Here is a 17,252-nt window from a genome sequence, read left to right on the forward strand (position 1 = left end):
GGGGATGCTAATATGAAAGGAGGGGGCATCTGGTGTGAAGGGGGCTCCTAATATAAAGGGGGTACTCTGATGTGAAAGGGGAGCTCATGATGTAAATGGCGGGCTTCTGAAGTACAAAGGGCACCTGATGTGAAGAGGGGAGTTAATATGAAAGGAGGGGGCACTGATGTGAAGGGGAGCTCCTAGTGTTAGAGGGGAACTCTGATATGAAAGGAGGGGGCATCTCATGTGAAGGAGGGGCGCCTAGTGTGAGAGGGGGCACTCTAATATGAAAGGAGGGGGCATCTAATGTGAAGGGGGCTCCAAATGTAAAGAGGGTACTCTGATGTGAAAGGGGGATCATGATGTAAATGGGGGGCTTCTGAAGTACATAGGGTGTCTGATGTGAAGGGGGGACCCTGATGTGAAAGAAGGGGGCTCTGATGTGAAGGGGGCTTCTAGTGTGAGGGAGGGGCAATCTGACATGAAAGGAGGGGGCATCTGATGTGAAGGGGTTTCTATTGTAAAGGGGGCTCGGATGTGAAGAGGGCTCCTGATTTGGAAGGGGGACTCTGATGGAAAGGGGATCCCCATTTATTGTTGAGCTTTTGCCTGGGGTTCACCCCTTAAAATCCATATCAGCCCCCTATCTGGGATAAGGGCCCGGTTTGAATTTTGGATGGGTCACATGTAAAGTCTTCCATTTATGATTTTTACATTTTAGGCTGGGGTACCTCGAGATCTTGAACACTTTTAAAGGATTCGAAAAAAAGTTGCATAATGCCGATCTAGACTATTGCAGAGGGATGGGCAGAGATGTACGATATTGGGGCACTCCGGAAGGAGAGCGGGTGTAAGCAGATCGGTGATGTTCTCTAGAAGGCAGGAGGTGGGGCAGTGGCACGGTATTATCTTCCTTGCGTTTGGTCTTAAATTACATAAGCAATACATGGATCTCCGGCTTTATGCGCGTCACTCCCACCAATGCGAATGAACAGTGTATCTGTTTGACTGAAGTCGCCCTTTCGCCATATCAACTCTGTTCACTGCGACCGAATCTGGCGATGGCCCCAAAGGAATGCTGAGGCCCGGCCAGGATTCTCTGTTGCTGGAATAGTGAGTGACATCTCGTCCTAACTAGAACACGCCATTCCATCTGAAAATAGTCTGTTTGATTCTTCTCTGACAGCTCTACATGGAAAAGAGCAAATCTGTTTCTTATAAACCTATTATGGGTGGAACCTGCAACAAACTTGTTCTGATTCTTTTCCCCCAAAGGCCTTCTGTGTTTTGGTATTTCAATAACAGAGCCGTTTCTGGAAAAGAAGTCGTATTTATTTTGTTAAACTGCTAAAAAAAGAATTATATATTCCCCGCTTTAGGCAACGTTCTCACATGTGCGAAGTAGGATTCCGCTAAGTGCTAATCCAAAAAAGGAAATATAATGATTATGGAAATAAATAAATAAATTATAACATAATTTATATGTATATATATACACACACACTATATTGCTAAAAGTATTGGGACACCTTTACACGCACATGAACTTTAATGGCATCCCAGTCTTAGTCCGCAGGGTTCAATATTGAGTTGGCTCCGCCCTTTGCCGCTATAACAACTTCGACTCTTCTGGGAAGGCGTCCACAAGGTTTAGGAGTGTGTCTATGGGAATGTTGGACCATTTGTGAGGTCAGGTACTGATGTTGGAGGAGAAGGCCGGGCTCGCAGTCTCCGCTCTAATTCATCCCAAAGGTGTTCTATCGGGTTGAGGTCAGGACTCTGTGCAGGCCAGTCAAGTTCCTCCACCCCAAACTCCCCCATCCATGTCTTTATGGACCTTGCTTTGTGCACTGGTCTGGTGGGCAGTCATGTTGGAACAGGAAGGGGCCATCCCCAAACAGTTCCCACAAAGTTAGGAGCATGAAATTGTATATACAGTATATATATAAAATGAGAGAGAGGGGGGGGAGAGAGAGAGAGTATATATCTCTAAGGTTGTGTTATGCTTGTATAGCCTTCTTCTGGTTCAACAGTTCTAGACCACTTACTTCGTGTCTATGCCATATCTAGCCTGATCCTGATTATTTGCATAGAGTTGCCCTGTTATGTCTTGTACTTTTTTTAAGATTTACCCCAGGCATTGCAGTTCCAGTTTGTCGAACAATAAACTATCGAGCCGCTGCTGATGTTTATGTGTTCCAAATTCTGCAGTGATGAGATTAACAATGTCCTCAGCATCCCCCCATTACACACATCCTTCACTACGAGGGCCTATAAACCTAGGCCTTTTATATACACCACAACGGGAGATTAAAAGATATTACTTAACCGCAGAGACACATCAGCAGTTGCTTTGAAAAATTTCCAAGTCGACCTTTGTTCGTCCGTCCTCCTCCCTCGCTTCAGAAGAACGGCCTACAAGTGCACAGAAAGGACATTACTTCTAGTTGACTTGTGGTGGCAGGAAGACATTCATAGTGTTTGGACACCGGGCATTTTTATGGGTGGCAAGCCTCTGAAGGAGTCCCGCCATGACCTCCAGAGATGGCGCCACATCAGTTACAGTGGCTCACCCTGCCTTGTAATGGTGAACTCTCAACATATCTGGGCAGTTTGGTCACAAGTAGCTGCCGGGATGCCTTTTGTGACTAAGGATTGTCTATTTTTGAAGGACATGCAAGCTTAAAGGTTCAGTCCACCCAATATGGATATTTTAGTTCTTGGTAGATGCCGGTGAGGTAAATCTATTGGTGTGATGTCTGTGCTTGAGTTGATCTGATGGTGTGATAGTATGCACACTTGATGTGACCATTATAAAGGACCTCCCACTCTATATTTTTAATAGAGAATGTGGAAGAAGCCCAAACATGGGCAAGAATACACAAGACTTCCAGACAGAAGGGAACAGAGCTGGGATTTATGGCAGAAGATCTCATTGCAGGCCTATCAGAAGACTCAGCCCACTGGCCCCACACTAAAACTAAAATATCACTTTTTGGTGGAATGGTCTTTTAACAAATAGAGATTGATACAGACATTAAAAGAGAAGTATAAGGTGAGTGATTTTCACTCAGCCTCATAATCTGAGCCGACCTGAGACCATGAAACTGTCACAGGTCGGCTCAGTAGATCGGGAGGTGAGCGAACACATACCGGCGTTCGCTCACCTCTCGATCCTGTCACGGCTCTCTGCCGTGACAGGGGAGGGGCTGGATTCCCCCCTCCCCGCTCCGATCCTCCATCGCTGACTGGCAGAACGGACGGGGCAGGGGGCGGGTACAGCTGGCTCTGCCTCTAGATAGGCAGAGCCAGCTGTCAGTCACGCAGCTGGGCGGATCCCGGCACAATTTTCGGGATCCGCTTCAGCTGCAGCGTCTCAGTATACCGTGAGCTACAGCTCGCCATATACTGAGCCTAGGGTGACGGGAGAACGCTAGTTTGTGTCCTCCCGTTACCCTAAGGAGAACTATGGGGAAAAGCCTTAACCCCATAGTTCTCCTTTAAGAGATTTGACCTTAACCATATAGAACCAAGTCTGTACAAGCCAATCACTGGAGACCGTGCCAAATTTTCTGACCTTTTGGGAACTACAACAAAAGCTTGCAGATTTTAGGTTTTTATCTCAAGTTTATAGATCTGGCCCATGTAGCACATCAAAGAATTCAGACCCTGCCCCTGAAAGAGCGTATAATTAAATGGTCTAACTAGAGATCTACAGAAAGGTCACTGCATGGAGGTTGACCAATCTGTATGTTTTTGGATGGTAGGCGCTAACCAGAGTACCCAGAGAAAGTCTAAGCAATTTCGAGGCCCAAATACAGGCCGATAGTAACCATTTGGGAAAATTTAATGGGAGGCCGTGCAGCTTTAATCTATGGAAAAGAAAAAAACAAACTAAAGGGTGGCTTAGGATCACAGCATCTTTTCTGGCTACACATGTTGCTGCCCAGTAGACACTTCCTATTGGCTGTCCATCGGGTGGGTCCTGAAGACTCCAGCAAGGTCCAGCAACAAGACTGGTTGGTGATGCAGATGGACAGTACTGGTGGATCAGTGGCCTTCACTTTCAGGAGAGACATTGGCAAAGTCACATAATGGTGGACTCTGGTATTTTAATAAGCAGAAAAAAGGCATCCCTGCAGAGAAAGTAATTAATGCTTACCTGCCGCTTTGCCGAGCTCTGCTTCATTGAAGAACTAAGGTTGCTGAAAGATCTTCAGCATCCACCCGTGCATGCTTCGGTTCCTTCCGCCTGCCCCTACATCGCTACTGTGCCCTGCAGTTATATAGGGGCCAGTGGAAGAAAGCCACAGAGAGCAATGAGGAACGCCAGCATTCTTCAGCAAGGTCAGCAGAGTTGAGTGGCGGGGGCAGAGGGACTGGTAAGTATTGATCATACAGAGTCGTTTTAACTTGAACAAGAGACTAGGAGGCAGACACATCCAATCCAAAAATATGAAATGTCTCTGAAGGATGAAAGAATATCTTGTATGACTGATGACACAAGGCTCATGTAAATGGGGCACACATGGGAGAAATATAAAGACTAGAAACAGAGAGGACTATAAAATACATAGATTGAATCTATAGTAAAGGATAGAAGACTCAAACAGAGTTACAAAGTTAAGACCAGTCCTAGACAGTATGCACCACACCCTAAAAACTTTTGGGTAGTTGCGGACTCTAGCAGTGCTCAGATCTTGGGCAGAAGCAGCTACAGGGCCGGATTCCCGACAAGGCCCGGCCTCGGGGCGGCACAGGTTTGAAGTCACCAAAGTTCTGGGCGCCGGGCGGTAATTTGTTTTCTACATTTAGCCCTGCTTTGCACAAGCAGAGCTAAATGTAAAAAAAGAAAAATTACTTGTTTCTTTACAAGTGTTCTCGGTGATGTCGCCAAGATCACTTGTAATTAGATTGCAGCCAGTTTGTCCTCCCCTCACTCCCCCGCACCTACCTCTCTGCATGCTGGCTGCGTCCTCCCGGCTCCATCTTCCGTAGGGTTGCCACCTTTTCTTCAAGCCAAACCCGAACACTATAGCGCTTCGCAGCAATTTATTTGTAAAGTATACACTATGCGTGTATTTTGTAAATAAATGACATTGGAGTTAATCACAACTTGCCAGTGTGCCGCAGGTCCCCAGATATGCATTCTGTAGATAAGTGTACAAAGCAGTGCCCATATACCTTGCCGCACTTCTTACCAGATATACCAAAAGTAACGGGTGCCGGTAATGACTGCGGATGGCGCGGCTCACAACAGAACAACAATACTAGAGCTGCAGCTAACGATTATTTTCAAAATCGATTAGTTAGCCGATTATTAAGTTCGATTAATCGGTTAATCGGATAAAAAATAAAATAAATTTTTAAACAATGGCTCCAGTGATGGGACTACTAGTGTGTATTGAGATTGCAGTCCATCACAGGAGCAAGCTTGGAATGCAATCCCACCGCATTGGAACGCAGGGCCTTTTTTTTACCGCACGTAACTGTGCGGCTGATCGTACTGCGGGCGGGTCTGCAGTGCCATTGACTTGAATGGCACTGCCGCGCCCCCTCCTACACCAGAACGCAGGGAGGCTTTATATAGGCGATCCCTCACGTTCAGGGCACGGGACATTGCGGTAGATGTGCGGGCTGGTGGAAACAAGGCCTTAAGTAGAACACAACTTAACTTTTATCTGTTTTGTGTGTGAGTATTAAAATATAACACATACGATCTGTGTCCCCAACCTTCCTATTGTGTCACCTATAAAGAAATAGTGTCAGGTTTTGTTCCTCTGCCTGTATCCTTGATGTGTAATATTGCACATAAAAGATGCCCGCACAAAACATTTTTTTTGGGAGGGGCATGTTTAATGGGCAATACTGATCCCCTCCTTTCCAATTAATATTGCATTTGATCAAAATGTAATAACTTCACCCCTCCGTGTGTTTTTTTCCCGAGATACCCTTTTTTCACTTTAACAGACCCGGGCACATGATTGCATACCCGTACTGCCCGGGTGAAACCCGGACGGGTGGCAACCCTAATCTTCCGGCTCTGTCCTCTCCTCGCTGGCCGCCGAAGTCTTCAGGATGGAAAGCGGTGAGCAGAGCGGCAGGGTTAAAAGTAACCCTGCCGCTCCATGTATAAAATGAGAGTGGAGAGTAGTCTTCCACCCTCACACCTCACACAGGAGTTCCAGCACAGTGCTGCGCTGGAACTCCTGTATTGGAGGTGACAGGGACAATAAAGAGAACCTGGGCGCATTGCAGAACCTAGCCTTGGGGCAGCAGGGAGAGTAAATCCGGTCCTGAGCAGCTATGTGTTTTCATAGGCCTGGATTCAGACTCCTTCATAGAAAAAGGACACTGGCAGACAGAGGGATGTAGTAAGTGTAACAGAAGTGTAACAGAAAGGTATTTATTAGGGATGCACAGATACTTTTCGAGTACCAGTGCCGATACTTGGCATTTTCATGAGAACTACCAGGGTTGCAGCTGGGATCTGGCTCTGGCACTCCACCACTGTCCTGAAATCATTAGTCTGTATTGTTTTAGAAAAACTGTCACATGACACTAAACAAAAATGTATCAGTACTTGTAAGTACTCGGCAAGTACCAGTACTCGTACTCGCAAAACTGGTATCTGTGCATCCCTTTATTAATGTTTATAAAAACAAAATCGTACATTAAAACAGAGATGTACAAATCCCGGGAGCTCCGTGTGCTCCTTACAAATGACAGCGGCCTCCTAATTTTTGAATTTTTCTCTAGTCTAGTCTTGGAGCTCAAAAGTATCTGTACTTGTACTAGTACTTGTACCGAGTACTGTACTTGGTATCAACAGTATCTGGATAAAAATTACTCCGTTGCTAGACCATGGCCCTCAATAAAGTATAAAAGCTCATGTTTTTCCTTTAGCTGGTTTCTCCTGCATATTCTCTCTAACCACTTTGGGAATCCTCTTCAGTGCTGAGTTCTTTGGTGAATAGGACACTATGCCCTTTAAGTCAAAGGTTATGAGCAGGGCACGGAGTTGCGCATGAGGTCATATCATGTCATATGGAGATATTTCACGAGTACATAGAATAGACCATACAATGAATGCACTCTATTCTTCACACATAAGAAAGGGCGCAATGATCACGTGACTTTACTATTATGATAAGTGTTTATTTAACAGAGTTCTCAAGCTTGAAAAAAAACGTGCAGCAGTACCTATTGCCATTATTTTGTTTAAAAGAAATCTATTTTCATTTTTCTCGGTGTCTTTTACATGCAAACCTGTTTTACATTTGTTATATAGTGCTTGAGGGCAAAAAAAAGCTGGCACCTGACACCCTTAGAAAAGATTCAACAGTTCTCAGCATTGTAGATTCAAAAAATGAGGACACAAATTTCCAAAGGAAAATGACCTGGATGTATAAATTGTCTTCTTGATGTCTGAGAACATTAAAGTGCATCTACGGTCAGGTAAAGATAAAGTAATATTGTACCCCCCCCCACACACACACACCATTCATAATAAAGCTCCACCTAATTTTTTTCAAATAAAGTTTTTTTAACACCCATCAATATTTAAAGTGACATTAAAGGATATTCGGTGTAAGGACATACCTTAAAAAATAGGCACTAGCGCTGGAGTCCCTCCAGCGCTAGTGCTGGTCTCCGATCCAGCGCTGACTCCTCTCTCTTGTCCCACGGAGTCTGTGCAGGTACACGCGGCCTCCATTGACTTACCTTGTGTTTCTCCTCGTCTCCCGGGCCGAAGATCTGTACTGCGCATCCTCTCATCCTCGGCAGAGATGGACTGGCTTTCACACTTCGGTCTCATTACTTGTAAGAAGAGGCCTACTTCCATTTGGACTCCTCACACTGGACTCTAAATCGGAGAGAGTTACTGTCCTCTCCCAATGTAGCCACTTCTGTATGGATGATGCACACCATATGTCCCGTATGGCCCAACTTCTATCCTCCAAACAGCACACACTTTACTTAAGTCTCTACAGATTCTTAGATAGCATCAGTGGAGAAATAGAACACACACACTTCCCCTCACCAAGCTGAGGATCTTTACTTAATTCTTCTCAATGCGGAATATACCATCATCTTTATCTTTTAGGAAGGCACTTGAATAGCAACAATGTTACTCAACTTTGGTTAATACATCTTGCGCTATCTAGCAAGTAGACATGTGCGATTTTTTTCATTCCGAATCAAAATTCATACGAATTTTCGGAGATTCGGACACCCCAATGTGTCCGAATACAAATTTCCGTTTACGAATTTCGGATCCCGTCCGAATTTCATTCAAAAACGAAATTGAATCCGTCATGAGACCTTTCTGGCCAATCAGATGTGTTTTTCGGTTCAATGCATCCGAATGGGTCTGAATCCGAATTTTTTAATTGCATTTGGGAGCTCCAGAATGCCATTCGGGTCTGAGAGCCTCAGGTTTAGTTTTATGTATAGATGGGTCACAATGTTGCCGCTGCGAATATTCGTTCGTTTTATAGCATACTACTTATATATACGTAATACTAAAACTGATGCTCCAAGACCCGAATGGAGTCCAAGATTTCCGAATAGCATTTTGAGAGCTCCCGAATGCCATTCAGGTCTGGGAGCTTCAGCTTTAATATGGCTCCCAGACCCATATTGCTTTCTGGAGCTCCTGAATGGTATTCGGAAATTCGGACTCCCGAATGCCATTTGGGTCTAGGAGATTCAGCTTTAATGTTGATATCTGTTTATGGTTTTCTGTGGTATTCGCAACGAATATTCGTAAACTCATCCGAAACTAACGCAAATTCAGATTTCATACGAAACCCAAACTGAATTGAATTTCCGATCCGAATCTCAAATACGAAATAACGAAATATCCGAACCGAATTTTTCCGCAGCTTACATGTCTACTAGCAATCTCTTCCCACAACAGTCTCTGTAAGCATCTCAAGGTACATAGGGGGGAATTTATCAGAATTGGAGCAGTTGCCCATGGCAACCAATCAGTTTCTCTCTTCAGTTTGTTCAGTTAAGCTTTGAAAATGAAAGAGGGAAGCTGATTGGTCGCCATGCAAATCCGCTCAAGAGTTTAGTGCGAAGACAGTGGAGAAAGTGCTCATTCTGTAAATCCAGCCCCGGGGTCCGTACAAAGAGCCTAATTGAGAACGCTTTCTACCATTTGAGAACATGCCATGAGGGTTGGACAGCTCGCAGCGTATTGACTTTGAAGGGGTAATTAAAGCATTAAGAAGCTCTGGTATTTCACCTTGCTTTTTGGCTCAGCGAAAGTTCCAAAACATAAGCTCATTATTAATATATGCTATAATTAATCTGTCACGAAGTACAGAACTTTTATTGGTAACATCTGAGCAAGAACAAAGATGAATTTTCCCTGATATTTATATTGTCACTAGTGATCAGCTGTAATTGAATTAGCGGAATGAGGAATGATGACTTGAACTTGCTGCATGCCTGTTTTAAGTAAAAGTTATTGAGCAAAAAAAAAAATGTGTTTTGGATGATAGAAGCATTTGTAATAGGAAATAAAATTGAATAATTTGACTCTGAGCTTGTTGCAGCTATTTTTTTTTCCTGAACTGTTCTTGATCCCTAAAAAACCCATTTATTTGTATTTATTTATTTATTTATCTATTTATTTATATTTATATATCTATTTATTTATTTAATTAATTTTAATTTTTTAACCAGTATGACCTTACCGCAGTCATTCGTATGCTTTGTTTTTTCAAAAAATAAAAAGGACATTGTTGTGCTTTACAAAGGAGCCTGGAATCAAGGGAAGCCCCATTGAAACTAATGAGCTGGAATGAGCGAAATTGAGAGTTTTCATTTCCACAGAATTTCAGGAAGCAAAATACGGGAGATCGGGACCAAATTTTGCCATGTTGAGTTATTGGGTTAGACAAAATTATAGTAGTTTTAAGTATTTTTTTACAGGGTTTTAAGGGAACTATGAGCTTTATAATGGCTCCTGTGGGCATTTTAGCCCATTACCCTATACACAGAAAACAAAATGTCAAAAAGCAGATTTTTTTTCATGTAAATTTCTAAGCAGCTCATTGAGTCAAATTCAGATTTTTCTGCTACTGCAGGAAAATCAAAGTTGCTGAAGACACTATGCTCATACCTGTCAATGAATACAAAACAACAAACAAGCATAAAAAGTTGGGAAAAAGAAAATCCCGGTCTCGCAACCTGAAAAAAAGTCTCTTGGATTTGAGATGACCGCCTACTAGGACTTCCAGGGGTTAAGGGATGAATTATAGCACCACGCCATAAAACACAGTGTCTGAGGAGGTTTACTTAATAAGTCAATGTGTTTTGAGCACCATGCTGTGCCTGTCTTTGTCAGGGTCAGGGTACTGTGTGTAACAAAATCAGGGGAACATAAAATTCCTCAAAAAGTTTAGTTGTAATATGGCTGTAGTATGGACCGGGGGCTTGCCGCTCCCTCTGCTGTAGTATGGCCCGGAGGCTTGCCGCTCTCTCCGCTGTAGTATGGCCCAGAGGTTTGTCGCGCCCTCCGCTGTAGTATGGCCCCGAGGCTTGCCGTGCCCTCCGCTGTAGTATGGCCCCGAGGCTTGTCGCGCCCTCTGCTGTAGTATGGCCCCGAGGCTTGTTGCGCCCTCTGCTGTAGTATGGCCCCAAGGGTTGCCGCGCCCTCCGCTGTAGTATGGCCCCGAGACTTGCCGCTCCATCCGCTGTAGTATGGCCCCAAGGGTTGCCGCGCCCTCCGCTGTAGTATGGCCCCGAGACTTGCCGCTCCATCCGCTGTAGTATGGCCCCAAGGGTTGCCGCGCCCTCCGCTGTAGTATGGCCCCGAGACTTGCCGCGCCCTCCGCTGTAGTATAGCAAAACAAACGACAAACGCACTCAACAATTTGTTACCAGTTATACAGTAAGGTGCACACGAAATGGGCTTTGAACAGTGGAACAGTAGAAAGGCATCATGGCACACTCACAAACCAGCATGTAAAACAACTTGTCTCACCACTAAGGACAATGACAGAGGTTTGGATACACGTCTTCTGAGAGGCTTGCCGCGCCCTCCGCTGTAGTATGGCCCCGAGGCTTGCCGCGCCCTCCGCTGTAGTATGGCCCCGAGGCTTGCCGCGCCCTCCGCTGTAGTATGGCCCCGAGACTTGCCGCTCTCTCCGCTGTAGTATGGCCCTGAGGCTTGCCGCGCCCTCCGCTGTAGTATGGCCCCAAGGCCTTAAACGTTTACCAACTGTAGCTCATGCATCAAATCTCAAGGAAGAGGAAAAGATTTGTGCTGCCCATTGGAGCTAATACAGTCACATTGTTTCGTTCTACCCAGTAAGGACTGGATTGGTGGGTATGGGCAATGTATTGACTTTCCTCCAGTGTTCTACAAGAGTTCAAATGCTTATTACAATCCATGCTGCTGTAACAGTGTTTTTGTGTTGTTCAGCCCCAGAGTGACAGCACCAGGGGTTAACCAGATTGTATGAAGAGTGGTACATAGACTGCTTGCATTAAAATAAAAACCCATAAATGTGACAATGTGTTAATAATCACAATTTTTGCATTCATTTGGGCTTTATTTTTGCCTGGAATTTAGTTCATGCAAATAGTATATTTTTATACGTGAGTAAAACTAAATTAAGATTTTAAACTACTTTAAGGGGAAAAAAAATGAATAACTACAAAGATATATTTGAGCTGATCAGCAAAGATTTAAGTAGTCACATATATTATTTAATAAAAGTCCACTCCATGAAGCCATTTTGTTTTTCACTGTCCACCTTACAATGGTGCTGATCTTGTGTTTAGAATAGTCCGACCCTCCCACTTAGCAATCACTTTTGATTTGAAGGGCTTATATTCAGCAGATCTTAATGCAGACGATTTTTACTTTAAAGTGACCTTAAACTCTCAGGTTTTTTAACATAAAACAATACTGTAATGTGCGCCTTACTGTAATCCATGGTTGTTTCCCTTCTCTTTGCTGATCTTCCTTTTAAATCTGTATCTGTTCTCATGCTGGTGGAGAACTTCTGTTTTGCTGCAGACTGCCTTGTCTCTGGAATGGATACATGGGGGGTGATTTACTAACCTAAACACACGCACGCACCAGGTGTGTGTGATTTTCACACAGCAAAACGTATTTATCAACCAAAAAGTCTCTAAAAGCATATTTCCACTAATGCCATATATGGAAAAATCATGCACATGATGCATATATAATGCTGCTTCACAGTTTAAGAGCCAGCACTACAGGAAGAGGCCCTGAGCTGAAAAGGGAAGTTCTGCCCAAGCATGAGAAGACATGAGGATTTAAAAGGAAGATCAGCAAAGAGAAGGGAAACAACCATGGATTACAGTAAGGCGCACATTACAGTATTTGTTTATGTTAAAAAATCTGAGGGTTTAGTGTCACTTTAATTTCAGTATTAAGAAGCAATGGTTGTCAAAGCAAGTTATTGATCAGTGGACTTTAATGTCAATGATATCAACATCACATTGTAAAAGACCGAAGTGGAGCTAAAAAGTGCAAAAACTGGCAGAGGAAGTTCTTTAGACATTCATATTAAAGTTTAACCACTTAAAGGCCATGGTGTTAACTTCCCGCAACCAAAATTGGCCATAGGCGACGCTTTAAACGTATTTACCGCTCATCAGTTTAGTGTCATCAGTGATTGATGGCCCTAGAATTATTGTTCTCACTGCGACGTTCGCGGCGATATGTAACATGTGCGGTGTAATGGGTGCAATCGTCGTTTTTGTACATAGGCGCACACGATGCATGTTTGCGTGTGTATGTGGGGGGGGCGTGGGACTTTAAAACATTTTTTGTGTTATTTTGTTTAATTATTATTTGTGAATATTTTTGTAGCTTCTTTATTTTTTTTTAATGCTGTCATTTTTTTTAAGTGCGCGCTGAGTGCCGCACATGAGAAGGGGGAGGGGCAGGACGTCTCAAGACGCCCTCCCGCTCCTAGCAGACGTCTGTCCGGCCATTCACAAACGGCCATGGACGGAAGGTAGTTAATGTCAGACTAGTGCAGTGGTGTCCCTAGCCTTTTTGCCACCTGAGGGAAAGAGAATGGGGGTGTAAGGTGGTGGTGGAGTGACATCACCCTCTTCAGGCTCGACATCTAGCTGTCTAGCTCAGCATCTAGCCCAGCTCCTGGCAAACAATGATGTCACTGGTTGCCAGGAGCTTGGTGGGATGCCAGCCAGAGCATCCCAGGGTGCTAATAGCTGAGCGGGGACATGTGTATGGCCCTTACACATCTCCCCACCCGGCTCTTGGCAACCTGGGACCTCCTGGCCATAAGGACTTAACCCCGTCATCCTCCACCCGAAAGCATACCGTAGTAATCATTTTAGTGGAGGCCTCTTTAAAATCACAGGAGCCTTTAAAAGCTGTTTCTCTTAATTATAATTTTCTCTATCCTACCCAGTTTCAATCTCAGAAGCAGTCCTGGTCTTCGAGTGAAGTTCCTCACATTACCAAATCTCATAATATTTAGTACACGCGCTGCGTAGCGCTAAGGAGCATCCAGATTTTACAGCCCACGCAGCTGCTATGGGGCCTGGAGGTGGAAGGGGGCACCATTAGGAGAGGCTATTGAGGCAATTTAAACATACAGGGTTATTCACAAATGGGTGAAGAGTTTGGAGAAGGCTGGAGAAGTGAACAATCTAGGACAACATCGCTGATTTGGAAAGATTCTACAATTCAGCTCACTTTCCAGTTCAGCTATTTTGGCCTAGATTGTTCACTCCTCCTGCCTTCCCCCTTTTGTGAATATCCCTGATAGAAAACGTGTGTGCTTGTAAAGATAACACATATCCATCACAGCAATATGAAACTGTATGTAAACCCTAACAATTCATTTTTCTTTTATGCTCCCTTTGGGTCTGCTAAATATACCAACGAAAGTGTTTTGTTATATCTGTAGAATGAATGCAAAAATATTGGTTGAATTTGTCAGAAATCTGGTGAGCTGATAACTTCCTGTGCTTCCTGTCTGTGCACAAGGAGAGGATATGATGAAAAGGAGAACTCTGTGATCTTTGTATTGCATCAACAATTAGGTAGGCAGGGCTGACACCATATACTTTAATATTCAGAGCCAAACATACACTGTGTTGTCATGTCAAAGAGGATGGTTGGAGCACGCTATGTTTTTGGCACATCAACAGTTATTTTCCTGTACTTGAAGGAGACAACTTTGATAACCCAAGTGCGCTTCTTGCATGTGTCTTCCGTATAAGTCGCATTCCTTGGCTGAGGAGGGGGAGGGGCTAATCACATGTTTCACGGGCCCTCTTGCAGGAGCACCGAGACTAAAGCCTGTCTCTTGAATGGAATCACAGAACTGTTTGCAATTTCATCCATAAATCCTGCCTACTACAGCATCCCAACTAGAGGAGGTCATTAGGTTCAGCTTCAGGAAACGAGACTTAACGGTTTATATCGGCCTTACGGCAGGATGTTTTTTATTGAAACAGTGCGTATGTAGGCGGCAGCCATTCTCCTTATAAATGTTCGGTCTGAGGGAGACCTGCAGGAAGGAATGAACTTAGAATCCACTTACCTGTGTTGGATTTTCCATTTCTGGTTATGCACTTCATAGAGCAGGAATGGCTGAACAGAAAATAGAATTCAGGAGGCATTTAGTCCGGTGTATGAGCCAACGGGTTTGTTAGCAATGAAATTCAAGTTTGGCTGAGAAAAAAAAAAATCCTCTCTTAGGTTTAACAAACTTTACTGCTGCCTGAAATTCTGAAGCCCCAAGTACTCGGAGCACTTGGCGTAAGCCCCATTCTAGTCTATGGGAGCTCATTGCCCAGATGGGACTAGTACCATGGAAGGTTACCCCCCCGAAGATGAAAACAGCAAGGAGACTGCGGCTGCCATGCGGAAATAATTAAACAGTTGAGTGGGGGGTTTAGATTCGGTTAGACAGCTTGAACTCAAACTTTTCATTTGAAGTGGATCTAAAGCAAAAACATTTTGTTGGTTTTGGATTGAGTAGGCAAGGCTTAAAATGATTATTTATTGCTGAGGTATCTCATTGGGGAGATTTCACTTTATTATCTGTTTTCAGTGAGGTCAGGTGTTCACTTAAACAGTTGTCTCTGGTTCTGGTGTCCCTGTTGGAAGACTCTCCCTCACAGGGCCTATAATAAGGCAGCCTGAAGCGGTTGCCTCAGGCGGCATCTCATTGAGGGGCAGCCGAGTGGTGGGGGGCAGCATTGGTTTCTAAGAGCTAGCAACCTGTGACCCTCAGTCTGGCGTCCCGTCCAGCTCACTAACATCACCGGTTGCCAAGAGCTGAGGAGGACCCTCTGGCTTTCAGCTAGCCGAGCTCCTTGCAACCAGTGATGCCAGTGAGCTGGGCGGGACTCCAGATAGAGCTGCTGGCACTGCAGAAAGACATCCTCCACCGCCCCCACAACCCCGAACCCACTCCCTTCCCGACATGACAAGTGTTCCCCGTCAGCACCGTCCCTCCCCATTCCCCCTTTCAGAATGACTACACCGGCGGCAAAACCTATAGGGACAACCCTGTCCCTCGTCTGTTCTGCTGACAACAGTAACATTTTGAATCTCCACCACTTTCTCAGAAAGTCAGCAGAAGACATCGAGTGGGTTGATCTACCTAGTGGACGCACACACACAGCTGGTTCTAAGCCATCTCCATTCTCTAAGACTAAAAAAAGTTTAGACATAGGTGAAAGATTTTGTAATGAACACATAAGTGGATTATTTTTTATTTATATTTCCCTAAAGCTATGCAATAAAGTCTATCTTTATAGAAATGAACCCATCCTTCCTTCCTACCCCACCTTCCCAGCCCTCCATGGTGCCTCTTCTGGTAGCGGAGACCAGTGATCCGTCCCTGTAGTCCATGACCGCCGACCAGTCTTGTTGCGTGTCATGACATCATGAACTCCACCTCTTGAAGTCTTCTGAACCTTGTGAGGACCCTATCAATGGACTCTTCTGTAGAAGACCTCAGACCTGGCCAGCCACATGACTGCAGAATTATAATGATTATTATACAGGATTTATATAGCGCCAACAGTTTGCGCAGCGCTTAACAACATAAGGAAGACATTACAATCACAATACAATTCAAGCCACGATGGTAAGGGGGCCCTGCCCCTGAGGGCTTACAATCTAAAAGAATATAATTTTTTTAAATGTATAATTCAGATCAGCTTTGGTTATCTGTAGAATGTTACAGATACACAAAAATGGTGATTAGAGATTTAGATTGTTCAAGATTTATATGCACATGATAACCATGAGTAATAGAATACAGACACAGAACACAATGCAGCTGACATTGAAAATGAAGCCTGCATAGAGGAAGCTTACTCTACCTGTTCAAGGCTTCATCGTTTATTTTAGAAATTGTGGTAGTTGTCCAGTGCTCCCTATTCATCTATATCGGCAATCCAGGAAACCCCCCACTTGTCTATTTGTAACTCAGTGGAGATATTCCCAAACACACATAGTAAAGGCAGCTTGTTGTCTCTCAAGTTCAGAAAGCCTATGAGATCCCACCTCTAGTACACACAATGGTCTCTCCCCTATAAGTTCCCACCATCACTGCAAACATTTTTCACTCCCCTGTGAGATATTACCCCTAGGAAACATATTGGTCTTTAACCTGTGGGATCCCAACGCCAGCATACACATTGGTCTTCTGCCTGTGAGATCTCACTATCAGCACAAACATTGGTCTATCCCCTTTGGGATCCCAACCCGACAAACATATTGGTCTTTCCCCTGTGAGATACCACCATCAGCATAATCATTGGTCTACTGTCTGTGAGATCTCACCATTAGCACAAATATTGGTCTATCCCCTTTGAGATCCCAACCTGACAAACATATTGGTTTTTCCCCTGTAAGATACCACCATCAGCACAAATAGTGCTCTTTCCCTCTGTGAGATCCCACCTCCAGCACACACGTTAGTCTCTCTCCTGTATCCTTCCCCTAGCACACACACCTCATTTTCCAGTATCTAGCCGTAGGATGACCCTCCAGTACATAGAGCTCACTAGGCAATCATCACACTAGAGTATATGTATTTTCTACGTGATCAGTCCTTAAGTTCACCATATATATGTTACAACCTAACTACACGATCTTTGCACTATCCACTTTAAATTTACCAAAACTATGCAATCAATTTGTATCCAATTATAACGACCCATACACTACATAGTTATTAGTAGATCTAAAGCAGATTATTTAGTCAGATGGTAAC

This window comes from Nanorana parkeri, unplaced genomic scaffold, assembly GCF_000935625.1.
Source record: "Nanorana parkeri isolate BGI_ZX_2015 unplaced genomic scaffold, ASM93562v1 scaffold92, whole genome shotgun sequence".
Classification (NCBI taxonomy): domain Eukaryota; kingdom Metazoa; phylum Chordata; class Amphibia; order Anura; family Dicroglossidae; genus Nanorana; species Nanorana parkeri.